Below are 16,160 nucleotides of genomic sequence, written 5' to 3'. Positions count from 1 at the left end.
TAACAAGGGAGGGGCCCCGGACTGCAAGAGGGCACATGCTGGGCTAAGGGACCCTCCACCCATCCCCACTGCACGAATTTCGTGCACCGGGCCTCTAGTATATATATATGGCTGTATAGCAAGTAGGGATGTTTTCTATCTTTTTCTGTTCCTGGAATAATTTATATAAGAATTATCTAGTTCTTAAAAGCTTGGTAGAACTTGTCTATAAATTGTCTGAAATGAACCTTTTGAAGGATAGATCTTTGATTACCTATTCAATTACTTTTATAGTTATTGAATTATTCTGTTTTCTACCTCTTATTTCTCCTTAAATCAATATATAAATTTAAATTTTTCTGAAAAATCATCCATTTCTTCTATATTTTCAAACATATTGGTATAAAATTTATATAATCTTTAATAATTTAAATAAACTACTATTGGACCTTTAGTTTGTTCACTTTCTTTTTTCTAAGGTTTATTTTCTTATCTTTATGAGAATTGCCAAAAGTTTATTTTACTATTCTTTTAAAAAATTCATTTTTGTTTATATTGATAAAGTCTACTATATTTATATTCTGTTTCATCAATTTCTGCTTTTACTTTAATAATACTTCCTCTTTACTTTTGTGTTCTTTTCAAAATTTTCTTGTAATGAATGACTAGTTTGTTTTTTTAACTTTATTTTTAATTTTTCTTATTTTCTTATAACTATATTTAAGGCTGTAAGTTTTCCTTGCTCACACCCCACAGGGCCATTCATTTCTCAATAATTTGTAATTTCTGCATCAATTTCTCTTTTTTTATTGCACATCACTCCATTGTTATACTGATCTGGAAATAAAAGACTTAGTAGTTATGCTCAAAACCCATACTGGATGCAAGTGGCAGGGCCACGCAACGGGAACAGGATTTAGAACTCAGACACAGTGAGAGACACCCCTGGACATGTTCAAGAGGCATTTCACTGCCAGGAAACAATGAGGCAGGAGCAGGATTCCAGAACACACAGCAGAATGACTCCTACATCTCAGAGTCAAGGAGCTCATCCCACCATGGTGTGAGGAATGGCTTCTTTTGTGATGGCCACATGGGGGAATAGTACAACCGCCACTAGAAACCCCAGAAGGGTGTTTGCTTTGTATTAGTCTATACCAGAGACCTGGTACACGAATTTGTGCACATTTAAAGGAAATTAATTAGAAGATATATTTTAATATCACTATTCGCCCTTTCTCTATAATAGAAGCGTCAACCAAATTCACCATTGACGATGACAAATGGAAACACACAGGTGCGATTGGCACCAGCAAGAGCTTTATATATATAGATAACTTAACTTCCTTTTTTTGTAAAAGTAAATATAACATGTCAACAGTCAGGATTGATCCCAATCCTCTGGAGCCAGCGTTTCAAGGGTCAGGGAAGAAATGTTTGTTTGAATCACCACTCATTCATCTTCGATGACCAGAGCCCGCCCCCCAGTCACCTGACTACAGAATAGCACAGGACTGCTCATGGGAACACAGGTAGGCTCTCTCACCTCTCCTCATTGGTCACCCCTTAGCATGGCTCCTCCCTACCCCCCTACTCTAGCAGGTCCTTAGTAGTAAACAAAGCACTAGCAAAAAAAGAGTTACTACCTCCGGACTCTCTTAGGTAAGAGTCTTCCCTCGGTTTAGAGAGAGGACCCATGCCCCAGAGGTGCCATTCTGATGAGACTGCATGAAGGGAGTGGGTGCAGGAGACAAAATGGCTAAACCAAAATTGGGAGCCACCCGTCCCCATCTGCAGCTACAACCTAAGATGCCTACAGATATGGGCAGTGTGACCTGTGCACAGGAGAGATGCAGAGGAATGGGGTGGGAGGGAGGGTGTCCTTGGGAAATTCGTCAGCCTGCTCGCCTTCACTTCCTGGCCTTGCCCCGGGCAGCCACAGCCTCCATGGCTTTAGTGTGGTCTCTTCTTCCCCCAGGAACTGCATGGGCTTGATGGGCTTCAAGTCTGTCCAATTCCTAGGCAATGGGAATACCAGTCGGCAGGTTCAGCTCCATGACAGACTCCTCAGAAAGCGCAGCCCCCCCCAGATGTCTGACAATGCCCCAGAGGCTGTCGCCATAGGCTGCAATCAGTACCGTGTCCCCTCCTTCATCAGGGGAACTATTTCTTTTTTTTAAAATATATATTTTATTGATTTTTTACAGAGAGGAAGGGAGAGGGATAGAGAGTTAGAAACATCGATGAGAGAGAAACATCGATCAGCTGCCTCCTGCATACTCCCTACTGAGAATGTGCCCGCAACCAAGGTACATGCCCTTGACTGGAATCGAACCTGGGACCCTTGAGTCCGCAGGCCAATGCTGTATCCACTGAGCCAAACCGGTTAGGGCAGGGGAACTATTTCTTCATTCCCAAAGGGCAGAGCTCTGGCAAGGGTGTCCTTCAGACTCTCCCAGGAGAGTGGCTGATCTTTCACTGAGGTCTGCATACCTGCGACCCTTACTGATGCGGCTGTAGAAGGGAAGGTCGGGCTCCATCAGTGGTGGGATATCCTAGGAGCGCCTCCAGGCCTTTACCTGGGCCTCGCCATGCTTGGCAGCAATTTCTGCTTTATTAAGGCCAGTCAGACCCCCACAGGGCCGCTCATTGAGAGGCCACGTCCTCACCACAGGCAGCCACATGTGGTCCAAGGCATCCAGCACTGCCCAGAGGGTCCACATTGCCCTCTTCTGCACTGAGGTAAAGCAGATGTCAAACTCCTAGCCGGCATCTCCCAGCGCCTGCCCGCACTTGGTCTCCTCGCGCCTCTCGGTTCTCCAGGTTCCGTGCTCTGGCCCTGAGGGATCAGCACCGGCTTGCAGGCGCCCCCACGGCGGTTCTGAGTACCCTGCAGACTGGGGCTCACTGAGTCTCAATTTCCTTTTTAAGCCAAGAATGATCGGAAGTGTGTTTTATATTTTAGAGGGACCTGAATTTCCTTTATAATCAAGAAAAGGCACAGCAATGCTAATATACTTAACATTGCCGACTGTATACCTATAAATAGCTAAGACGGTAAATTTAATGCGATGTATATTTTAGCACAATTTTTTTAAAAAAATTATTGCAAAAATAGGTAAGTAGTTTTCTGGGCGGCCTCAATGTAAACACAAGGTCTTTAAAAATGGAAGAGGAGGCAGAAGTACAAGCGAGCTGGCAGGGCTGGGAAGACTTGCCCATCCTTGCTGGCTGTGAAGATGGAGAAAGGATACAGGAGCTGAGAAATGCAGCCGTCAGTCTACAGAAACCGGAAAAGCAGGGCACAGATGCCCCCCAGCCTCCAGGAAGGAAAGCGGCCCTGCCTTGATTTTAGCCAGGCCTGTTTTGGAATTCACCCTCCAGAACCGAAAGATAATAAATTTGTATTGTTTCCATGTGTAAGGGCATTTTTAACAAATCCATTTGAACAGATTTTAAGAGAGGCTATAACAGTGCAAACTCCTTTTAAAAATATATTTTTATTGCATTCAGAGAGGAAGGGAGGGTTAGAGAGAGATAGAAACATCAAGGATGAGAGAGAATCATTGATTGGCTGCCCCTTGCATGCCCCACACTGGGGATTGAGCCCTCAACCTGGGTATATGCCCTGATTGGGAATCAAACTGTGACCTCCTGGTTTATAGGTTGACCCTCAACCACTGAGCCACGCCAGCCAGGTTAATAGTGCAAATTCAAATGAACTTTTATTAGCAACAGTTAACCCCTGAAGTGCATATGAGATATAGCATTAGTATTAGCCCCTTTCTAGATCTGCAATCTAAGCATATGATGCATATGGCCTGACATATACTGGTAAGCCATAGGGAAATTCTTCCTAAAAGATACTCAGAGCCTCTCGTCCTCTTGCCATCCTTTTGTACAAACAGTGCAGAGAGCACCATCCAAGTTCTTCACTGAGAAAATGGAAGCTGAAGAAAGTTAGGCTCCCAGACCACAGGATCTCAGTGGTCGGTGAGGGGCAGAATCTCCTAGATCAGGGCTATTTATTTCCACCATCCTCACTGAGCTCTCCAGAACCCACTCCAAAAGGCCAGTATCAAAACACAAAGCCACAAAGCCCCTGGGACCAGAGCCAGTGAGGCCCAAAGAGCAAGAACTCAGGAAACATTAACCTGAAACACTATTAAAACTTTCATCTGCAGTGATTACAATGGTAGTGAGAGTGTAAGATCAGGAGAGAGAAAGAGAGAGAGAGAGAGAGAGAGAGAGAGAGAGAGAGACCACAGCTCACCAGCCTCTTTGCCCTCATCAGGGCTTAAGGGAATTCTGTTCTTGTACAGAACCTTTGCCACTGTGTCCCAGCTGTGCTCCACCTGCTTATCCTTTGAACTTTAGATTGCATTAGAAGAGCTAACATTTGCTGGTTTGGCAGGAGGCTGAGCCTCTTCTCCCCTCATCTCCATGGCCATTCGAGAAAAGTCTGAGAATAAGAATGATTCCTTTAATAAATGGAGACAGAGATTCCACTTCACCCTCCCCCTGCCAGATCACAAGGAAAGGATTTGCAGCTGAGTGATCCAGGAAGTGATACTGATGATTGAAGAAACATTCAGCTATAAACATAAAATTTACAAGACATATGACAATGTATTTTATACTAAGAAAAAAAAATTCCTAAGACTGAGGAAAATGTACTTTAAATGGTAAAAGAAATTAAATTTGATACAGAATTTTCTATTGATGTCACATTTTTTAACCTTTTATGAGAACCTGCATTTCCATGTGTTTTCATTTAATCCTAAAACTTTTTTGAAGTTTTTTAAAAATAATTTTCTTTTAATTCCACTTGCTCTTTTTTTAAAATATATTTTTATTGATTTCAGAGAGGAAGGTAGAGGGAGAGAGAGATAGAAACATTAATGATGAGAGAGAATCATTGATCGGCTGCCTCCTGTGTGCCCCACACTGAGCATTGAGCCTGCAACCTGGACATATGCCCTGACCTGGAATCGAACCGGTGACCTCTTGGTCCTGGGTCATTGCTCAACCGCTGAGCCACACCCAGCTGGGCACTTTTTTGAAGTTTTAAAGATGAGAAAAAAGACTCAGAGGTTAGTAACTTGCCCACATACTATTAGTTAACAAGTGGCAGGTCAGGTGTTGTAGTGTTCAAGTTCAGTGCTCTGTTTTACCAGATTGCTATCTCCAATTGTGAAATGTCAAAACTATGGATTTATAATAAATTCTGTGATTTTAATTATATCTTTGAGCCTTTTCTATCTCGTATTCTGTAAATTTTTGTAAAAATCTATTAATCCTTGACAAAATTAAATTATAATTTAGGGTAAGGTGAAGCTAAAGAATTATTTTAATGAAATAACTTATCTCAATATTTTTCATCATTTTCTTATTTTGCTTTTGAGAGAAAAATAAACAGTTAAGTGTTGACATAATTAATATTTACATCTCTAACATTTTTTTATTTGTATGAAAAAATAAATATTAGTTTATATTTGAAAGCCAAAAAAGAAAATGGAGACAGAGCCTCATCTTGCCAACAATATTTTCATCAGTCTTTCACTTTACTGTTTTTAAAACAGAATTCAAGGTGATTTTCAGGGTTGGTGCAATTCCTCTGACCTAGGATTCTCCAAGTTCATAGGTAAGGGCAGGACTTTCTGGCCTATCAGATGGGGAAACTGAGGCAGGGATTGAGAGAGTGAAGTCAAAGTTACTCAAGATTAGAAAGAGCAGGATTTTAAAATCTCTGATTCCTAATGAGTTGATAGGACACTCAAGCAGTGGGTTTCTGATTTCCCCTTTTTTCCCCCCAGTGATTCCTTGGTTTCTTAGAATAATTATCTCCTACGCTTCATTTACAGCTCTCTTTCTACAAGGCACAGAATGAGGATGAAGATGAAGATGAACTCCATGTGCTTAAAACAGGAGCAACACTCTCTCTCCTACCCTGCTCCCCCATCTCAAATTATCCAAATAATTTCTGCAGTCCCTAAGTCCTGTAAAAAACTTAAAATCATCTTTTAAAAGTTTACATTTTTGGTGTGAAAATGCTATTCCGACTGTGAATTCTGGGGGCAAAAATATTTGCATACAATATTTAATAGGACCTTTACAATAAACTTTACAAACTTTTATATAATCTTTTGTATAATCTTTACAAACTATTTTCTTATGTAATCTTCCTCAGAAAGCAGTTTACTTAAGAAGGCAGTTTATCAGCCTAAGTGCCCATCAGTAGATGAATGGATTAGAAAACTGTGGTACATCTACAGGATGGAATACTATGCTGCTGTAAAAAAGAAGGAACTCCTACCATTTGCAATAGCATGGATGGAACTGGAGAGCATTATGCTAAGTGAAATAAGCCAGTCAATGAAGAAAAAATACCACATGATCTCACTCATTCATGGATAATAAAGACCATTACAAACTTTTGAACAATAATAGATACAGAGGCAGAGCTGCCTCAAACTGATTGTCAAACTGCAGTGGGAAGGCCAGAGAAGATTGGGGGGCAGGAGGGAGGGGAGTAAGAGATCAACCGAAGGACTTGTATGCATGCATATAAGCATACCTAATGGACATAAGACACTGGGGGGTAAGGGAAGGCAGGGGATTGTCAAGGGCGGGGGGAGGTGGCGGGAAAGGACACATATGTAATACCCTTTGTAATACTTTTAGCAAAAAAAAAAATTTAAAAAAAATAACAACAACAAAAAAGAAGGCAGTTTATCAAAGTTGTAAGTTGTTAAGAAGTTACTAAGGAAAATCATTTATGGGCAACATAAAATATTGATCAAATGGTTATAACTTGAAGTGAGCTCTCACATAAAAGAAAAAGAAAATGCAAAGATATAAAGGCACTCAAGTGAAAAGGGATCTAGAAATAGAATTGATTACTAAGGGTTGTTTTGCTTGGTTTTGTTTTGTTGTTTGTTTTTTATGAAGGGCTGAAATGCCTTCCCTGGCCATAATCTCCTCCTTTTCCTGCTCCATGAAAAGAATCAATAAAAACACCTGAAACTTATAAGGAACTACTTCAACAGAGGCTGTGAGAAAGGGGAGTCAATGAAGTGATTCTTTAAGCTAAAGCAATAGCCAATAGTTGATGGAAGCTGTGAAAACAACGTTTCACCCTAAGGCAGAAAAGCCATGGACGTGAGCCATCTTACATGTTATATGACTTTAACATAAGGATTAAAGAGAAACGACAAAGACATTTTAAAACCAAGTCTTGGGAAAATAAACTGTGTTATGAATGATCATGTTTAGAATTTATAAGAAATGAACTGAGTTTTGCCACATAGCAAAATTTTTTCAAACTATGGTCCATAGATTAGTGCATCCGAAGCAAAGAGCACTGGAGATGGAATGCCACTGTTCACCTATATTCAAGCATTTTCCTTTCTACCTGAATATACCATGAGACTGTATTCCCCTTTCTAATTTACAGTGAGGTGTGATTTCTAGATTGAGTTCAGCCACTACCATAATAGGCTGTAAACACTCTCATGTGCTAATATATCACATTCTCAATTCTCTCTCTCTCTCTCTCTCTCTCTCTCTCTCTCTCTCTCTCTCTTCCTGTTTAGATATAGGGTTTTCCCACAGAGGATTCTCAGTTCTTACAAGATGACAGGACCATAAAATGTAAGGAGTCTTGGTCTCTAATTCTCTACACAGGAAGCTGCCAATTTGGTTCGGGATATGAGTGAGAAATGAACCTTTTTATGTGTTAACTATTTGAGGTTTGAAGGTTATTTGTTACGAGGATAGACTACCTTGATTAATACAATACATATTAAAATGACCTGATTCATTGTTCCATTCTAAGATACACTGAATCAGAAATTCTTGGAATAGGAGCCAGAAATCTGAAATTCTTAACAAGTTCTCCAAGTGATTCTACCCACATTGAAGTTGGAAAACCGTTTTATACTTTGATTTCTTTAAAAGTTATGCATATATATCAAAATGAAATCTTTCTTAAGTTGAAGTGTTCAAAGAGTTTTAAATCTATTAGAACAATGCATTTGAAACAATGTTAATCTTGTTTTCAATGCCATACTTAGTTTAAACCATGTAGGTCAGAGTATGCAGCATTTATCCAACAAATATGTAGTAAGCACCTCCTATATGCCAGGAAATATAGTAGGTGCTGGAGACACCTGATTAACAATATAGCCACATTCCTTGCTCTCCCAAATACTCCTATGGTTATAGATAAATATAATATATTGTGATAAGTAGAAATACCTGGTGCTCTAGGAGCAAATATAAAAAACATTTAACTCAGGTGTGATGGCTTCAAGGAAGATATCACAACTAAAGCATGAAGGATGAATAGGAATTAGCCGGATGGAAGGGAAGAGGAAAGAGGGAGGGTAAAATGTTATTCCAGGTAGGCAAACAGTATGCACTAAGATAAACATGAGAGAACATGCAACATAACGTTAGGATAGGCATGATGAGAGCTGGGGCTAGAGAACTAAGTATGGCCAGGTCAATGAGGGCTGTGGAAATCAATTTAAGGAACTCAGAAATTATCTGGAGGGAAATGAGGTGCCACTGAAGGGGATGAAAAGGAAATGCACTTTATAAGATTTGCTTGTAAAAATGTATCCAACTGTATTGAGGAGAATGGATTGGATGGGCAAAGACTAGGGGAAACCAGTTAAAAGACTGATTTGTGTGTGTTGCAGAATTTCAGATGATAAGTTAACTAATTAATTTGTTCATGCAACTAACTTTTAATAAGCCCCATGTGAGGGTCTCACAAATTTTAAAGCTGAGAGAGAGAGAGAGAGAGAGAGAGAGAGAGAGAGAGAGTTTGACTATAAAAAGGCAGTGATTTAGAATGACCAGTAAGGCTGAAGAGACGTACTGTACTGGTAATTGATGAAATGTGGGAGTGGAGAAAAAAGTCCAAGATGATGCTATGGTTTCAGGCATGAATAAATGGTACCACCATTCATGGAAATAAAGAAGACAGGAATAAGATTAGGTTGAAAGAGAGATTATGTTCAATTTTGGATTTATACTGCCTGATTTCAAGGCTTATTGTAAAGATATAGTAAGACTGTATGGTATGGGCATAAAAGTAGCACAATAGATCAATGGAACAAATTAGAGTCCAAGATTTTTCAACAAAGTCACAAAAGCAATACAATGGAGTAAATACAGTCTTTTCAACAAATGATTCTGTAACAATTGGACAACCATATGCAAAAAAACCCCACTTTGATCATAGCTTATTCCACATAAAAATTATCTCAGAACTGATTTTAGATGTAACTGTAAAACCTAAAACTGTAAAAGAAAATGTCTATAAACTTAGACAAAGATTTCTTAGATACAATACCAAAAACCCAAGCCATAAAAAATGGACATATTGGATTATATCAAAATTGAAAACTTTGAAAGAAACTTCATCAAAATTAAGAACTTCATTAAGATAATGAAAAGACAAGCCACAGATTGGGAGAAAATACTTGAAAGTCACACAATTGGTAAAACAAACAAACAAACAAACAAAAAAAACAACTTAGATCCAGAATATATAAAGAATTCTTAAAATGTAGTAATAATAATAAAAAATTAAAAATGGGCAAAATTTTGAAAAGTTACTTCACCAAAGAAGATATATAGATGACAAGTATTTACATGAAAATTTGCTCATCATTAGTCATTAAGGAAATGTAAATAAAAACTTCAAGAAGATGCCACTGTATACCCATTAGAATGGCTAAATTTAAAAGACTGATCATACCATGTGCTGGGGAAGATGTGGAGCAACTGGCACTTTCATGCACCACATACTGCTGGTGGGAATGAAAAATGGTACAACTACTTTGAAAAACAGTTTGGCAATTTCTTAAAAAGTTAAACATATACCCTACCATATGATCCAGATATTGACTTATAGGTATTTACTGAAGATGTATGTCTATATAAAGACTTGTATTTATATATATCAGATTTATTTGTAATAGTATATCTATAGTACAATGGAATACCACTCAGCAACAAAAAGGAATTAACTCAATTGATATATGCAATAACATAGATGAATCTCAAAATTATAACTGAAAAGTCATTAAAAAGAGTATATGCTATATTATTTTATTTATTAAAAACTCTAAAAAGTCCAAATGAGTCTTCAGTGACAGAAAGCAGATCATAGTTGCCTGAGGACTGATGGGGAGTGATGTAGTGAAGGGGTTAGAGGGAGAGATGACAAAGGAATACAAAGAAACATTTGGGGGTGATAAATGTGTTTATTATTTTGGTTGTGATGATGGTTTCATGGGTGTATAGATATGTAAAAGTTATTCAAATTGTACACTTTAAATATGTGTACTTTCTTATATGTCAACATACCTCAATAAAACTGTAAAACTGTTAAAATACTTAAAAAAATAAAAACAATCATTTAATTCTTTAAGGGCCTGAACAGAATAAAAGAAAGAATTCTTATTTAAAAAGAATTCTTTCTCTCTGCCTGCCTGCCTTTTAGCTGGGACATCAGTCTTCTCCTGCCTTCAGACTTGGACTCATACTTGGACTCATACTGGGGCTTTCCTGGCTCTCCAACTTGGAACTAGAGATCTTGGGAATTCTCAGCCTCCATAATTGCATAAGCCAATTCCATAAGTAAAGTACATCTCTCTCTCTCTTTTGCTCTCTCTGTAGATGGATATATAGAGATATACACACATAAATATAGGTAGAATATATAATTCTTTATAATGATATAGAATTCTACATAAATATATAATTACATATAATATAAATTCTATATCCTATCTAGTATAGAGGGAATATGCTAATTGACCATCACACCCTCACAAAGATGGTGGCACCCACAGCCAATAAAGAGGGAATATGCTAATTGACTGTCACACCCTCACAAAGATGGCAGTGCCCACAGCCACAAGATGGCAGCACCTAGTCCCCTCAGCCCCGCCTCTTCTAGCCAGAGTCCCCAAGTCCCCTCAGCCCTGCAGGGGAAGGCAATTGGGCCAGCAGGGGGAGAGGGCAGTTGGAGGCAATCATGCTGACAAGGGAGCAGTTAGGCATCAATAAGGCTGGCAGGGGAGCGGTTAGGGAGCTATCAGGCTGGCAGGCAGAGTGGTTAGGAGCCAGCAGTCCCGGATTGTGAGGGGGATGTCCAGCTGCCGGTTTAGGCCCAATCCCCGAGGGGTCCCAGATTGGAGAGGGTGCAGGCTGGGCTGAGGGACAGCCCCCATACCCCCATGCATGAATTTCATGCACTGGGCCTCTAGTATTATATATAGAAGTCTTGGTATTTATTAATTCTATATATTTATATAGACTTCTATATATAGAATACAGAATATATATCATATATGGAACTATATGTATAATTCTATATAAATAGAATATAGAATACACATATATATCATTAGTTCTATTTCTAATACAGACTAATACAGTTTAATACAGACTAACACAGATACAGAGAATGTGAGCAGTTGTATCAGTCAAAACATGGCCAGGTGTTGAACTGGACAATAAGACAAAAGAGTTGAGGAAAGACAAAGCAATGAAAACAAACAGAGGTGCTGAGTATGGGGGGAATAGAAGTGTCAAGGAAGTAAAGGGGTCAGAGTGTAAACTAACAGAGAGAATAATGGGAGAATAAAAGTAATTGCCAGGATAAGAACTTTAAATGAAAGCTGTCAGAAACAGAGGTATTCTGGATGATGACAAAATCTTGGAAGGAGGTGGCTGAGAAAAGGTAAAGGAGAGTTTATTGGCATTATCTAAATCAAGGAACTGATTGAGTAGGGTCTTGAATCACCCATGAGTTCTTGGTGAGAGGAACAGTCAAAAAAATCCAGACTTGTTACTGATGTCAGCTTGTCTTATTTGCAGGTTTTGCTATTGTAAATGATACGGTACCTCTGGAGAAATTGTACTCCTAAACTAATAAAATGATCATAAAATACTATTATGCCTGAAATATTTTGATCAGAAAAATTGTGTATTTACTGATCTATATGGTGCAACCTTTTTTGTTGTTGTTGTTCTTTTATGTTATTTTTACCTTTCACGGTATAGGAATTTTAGATATCTATATCTATATCTATATCTATCTATCTATCTATCTATCTATCTATCTATGTACCTATCTACCTATCTACCTACCTAACTAGCTATTTTTTCTATTTATATACATATTAGAAAACTTCCTTTCCTGTTATTGATCTTTCCTAACCCCTCACCTGGCAACTGTGCTTCAGCACGGTAACTTGAGTGGTTATGATTGGATGAACTCTATGAAGTGAGGACATTGGATTAGATCAGTGAGAGGTTCTGGACCTTTTAAAAAAAAATTGATGACCTCTTTGTAAATTTGATGAAAGTGTGACTTCTTTATGCAGGAAAATGAATGTTTTCATACACCCACAGAATTCTGTCACTTAATATAATCTGAATTTTATTATTGTGGATATCTTTTCAACTGTACAATATTACAACTACAGTTATACTATGAAATCAGTTGGCCTATTTGCCAATTTTTAAAGTCTAATTGCAATCTTTTCCCTTAAACTTGTCTCTCAGATCTCATTCTGTAAAGGGGGAGGTCAAGGGAGCATATACATTTCTCTCTGTCGTGTGATAGTTCTCTCCGAGTGTGACCCTTCCCTGACAGAGCACCGGGGAGTCTTCTGCTAGTCACCCCAACAGGTTTTATTTTAAAAGGGTGGGTCTCTCTGACTGGAACAGCTGAGCCTGTCTTCCTGCTTGTTGACTGGCAACAGCCCAACTCCACAGCTGACGTGGTGGAAGGGACATCAGGGACACTTCCATCAGCCAATTCACTCTGCCCTGGGAATTACAAGTCGGAGAGAGGAGTTTGGCACAGAAGGCAGGGAGGGAGCTGACGGGCTGATGACAGTCTCCACTGAGCGCATTTGTGCTCGTGGTCTCAAGAGTGCTTAGAAAGGACAAGCCTAGGGAGAGACCCTGGGTGAAATGAGGAAAGAGAAAAGAAAAAATACCCCCCAAACAAGCAAGCAAGCAAAAAACATACACCATTAAAAAAAAAATCACTAACAGTTTGTCCAAAGCAGCAGTTGGAGATTTAACTGCTCAGTATCCAGAGTAGGTGCAAATTCGAATCCATTTTAGAAAATAAGTGGGCTTCAGAGACCAGACTATGTCTTTCCACTCTTCCTCTTAGGCAGAAAAGCTACCTCTCCCCTGTTACTCTCTATCTATGCCTTCTCTCCCCCCACCCCCTTTTTTTATGACAGTTTTATTCTCTCTTCACCTATAGCTATACTGTATCAAATTCCTAGAATGGTGAAATAAAAAATTTTGTACAATTTATTTACTTACCATTGGGAAATAGATAAAATAGATTTTATCTATTGCCCAAAATATTTGAAATGATTTACAATAAAGACTAAATTGCTAGAAACCGCTAAAATATAGCAAAAGAATAAGAGTCAAACAATAGGTGGATTATAGTTGTGTTGTAAAAAATTAGGCCAAGCAAAACTACTACAATTGATCCAAAACATACCTCTGAGTTCCACGGAATCCAAGGTAAAAAAATATAATCCCTTGAGGTAGTCTTCACTGCCTATTAAATTAAATATACACATTTTTTTCCTATTAAATTCTCAAATGAATTTATATGTCATAGAGATATTCAATTAACATAGTATATTTAAATATCTTCAATTTTATTTGAGATATGGAAACATTTTTCCATGGAATGTTTTCAAGTATATCCTTTATAAATGCCAAGGGGGAGAATTTAAGTCATGGATTTGTTATGGTTTTCTCATAGGTAGGTTGAAGAAACCTGTCATAGTAATGTTATTGGCTAGTTTTTGACTTGTCATGAGGATAGAATTTAGGCTTGAGGGGAATTTAGTTTAAATGAATAAATTGTTAGCTATACTTCTTAGAACATTCTTTTCAATGATCAATTGTCTCAGTTAGGTAATTAACCAACAATGGATGGCAGGTAATTGAGATCTGAAGCATAGATCTTCCATTTTGTTGATATTAGGAGGTTGGTGTACATTAGGTGTCTGGCATGCTGATGGCAAAGCCAAGGTTTTATTATAAAAACAGGAGCTTGATATGGAAAGTCTACTCATTTTTACTCTGGGTAGGTTTCAGGTGCCTATGCAAACAGTGCCAACATTTTTCTCAGGAAGCAGCTTTGGTGGAAAAGTAAAATATCGCTGAAAACTAAACAAAATAACAAGGTTGTGCAGTCTATAAACTGAAGCACATCCGCCCATGGCAACTATTTTGAATTTGGCACAGTTAATTTTGGGCTTTTCTTTTTGAAAGCAGTTAGTTGATGGCATTATTGGCTTTAAGATGATGGCTACCATGGACACAGACAATAGTGTGGTGAAGGCCTGGGGGTGGGGGTGGTGCAGGGTGGAGGGGTCAATGGGGAATGAAAAGGGGACATCTGTAATACTTTCAACAAATTAAAAAAAAAAAGAGAGAGAGAGTAAGACTATGCCATCATCAAAGAATAGAATGATGAATGATCTTCCTGTTTGCTATTGAAAGAGAGAATGCACCCAGCTCATCTAAAAGTTGTTCCAAATATATTTGGTATGAGTTCGAGAGGATGAAAAGGAGCTGTATAGTTGCTACTAACAAGGCCCAGGATCTCTTGTTTCTGTTCCTCAGGACTCATTTAAAGGTACCGTTGACATTAGACAGAGTAGGATCAGATTTACATTATTCATTTCAATAAGGACAAAAGGGGACATAGTACAAGCTATGAGAAGCAAAAGATTCATAATGTCAGCATGGTTGTTAAAACAAGAGGGAATTTGCATTACAGTTTTTCAGATTATACCAATTTTTTTTTCTCCTTTAGATTCAGAGTCTACTTAAGTACCTTGTCCTATGATTTAGCCTTTGAGAACAAAGAATTCCTTTCCTCTGTGTCCAGTTATTTCCCCTCTGGGAATTTGATTATCTTGCAAATCAATAGTCGGGTAGAATAGAGGATCTAAGAAGAAAATAGTAATAAAAGATACTTCTTTGAAAAAACAAATCCAACCAATGTTGCCAGTGGGCCATGAACAGCAGAATATAATCAATAGAATCATCTGGACCTGACGTCCAAATAAACAACATTGAAAACAACAACCAAATGTCTAGGTGTTAAAATAGACTTTAATAATATTATAATAACTATGTATAGTGTCAGGGGCATTAGATTTATTGGGGTGATCAATTTATAAATTATATAAATGTCTAACCACTATGCTATACACCTGAAACTAATATAATGTTGAATGTCAACTGTAATTTAAAAATAAAAATTAAAAAAATAGACTTTAAGTCAAAACTGGTTACAAGCAACAAACTGGTTCCTTGTCGCTTCATTAAGAGGATATAACAATTGTATACGTATATGCATCAACATCAGAGCAGCTAGACGTATTAAGCAAATACCAACATATCTGAAAGGGGAACTAGACAACAACACAATAATATTAGGGACTTTAATACCCCACTTTCAATAATGAACAGATCATCCAGATATAAATTCAATAAGGAAACACTGGACTTGAACTACATCTAAGACAAAATGGACAATCCACCCCAAAGCAGCAGAATATATATCCTTTTTAAGTGCCCACAGACATCTTTAGGATGGATTCATATTAACTCACAAAATAAACCTTAGCAAATGTAAGATTAAAATTTTATCAAGTACCTTTTCTGACCACAATGGTTTGAAATTAGAAATCAATACCTGGAGGAAAACTGGAAAATTCACAAATGTGTGAAAATTAAACAACACACCACTCACAAAAAATTAACTAGAAATGAATGAAAGGCTTTAAGACCTGAAACTGTGAAACTACTGGGTAAAAAAAATACACACATAAGGAAAAAGCTCCTTGGCATTGGTCTTGGCAGTTATTTTTTTGGATATGACGCCAAAAGCACAAGCAACAGAGCAAAAATAAATAAGCGGAACTATATAAGCTTCTGCAAGCAAAAGAAACCATCAGCAAAATAAAAAGGCAACCTGTGGAATGGGAGAAAATATTGGCAACTCATCTATCTGATAAGGGGTTAACACCCAAATTATACAAGAAACTTTGCCGAAACCGGTTTGGCTCAGTGGATAGAGCGTCGGCTTGCGGACTGAA

General features: G+C 38.1%; 1 pseudogene; it reads right to left on the bottom strand.

The window, feature by feature from the left end:
* Positions 1-1,889: 1,889 nt before the first annotated feature.
* Positions 1,890-5,894, bottom strand: LOC139015961 (phosphoglycerate mutase 1-like; annotated as a pseudogene).
* Between the last annotated feature and the right edge of the window lie 10,266 nt (positions 5,895-16,160).

The sequence above is a fragment of the Myotis yumanensis genome, unplaced genomic scaffold (assembly GCF_028538775.1).
Source record: "Myotis yumanensis isolate MYYU_CA2020_CCGP unplaced genomic scaffold, mMyoYum1.0.hap1 SCAF_9, whole genome shotgun sequence".
Lineage (NCBI taxonomy): Eukaryota > Metazoa > Chordata > Mammalia > Chiroptera > Vespertilionidae > Myotis > Myotis yumanensis.
This window is presented reverse-complemented; position numbering and strand designations above follow the sequence as displayed.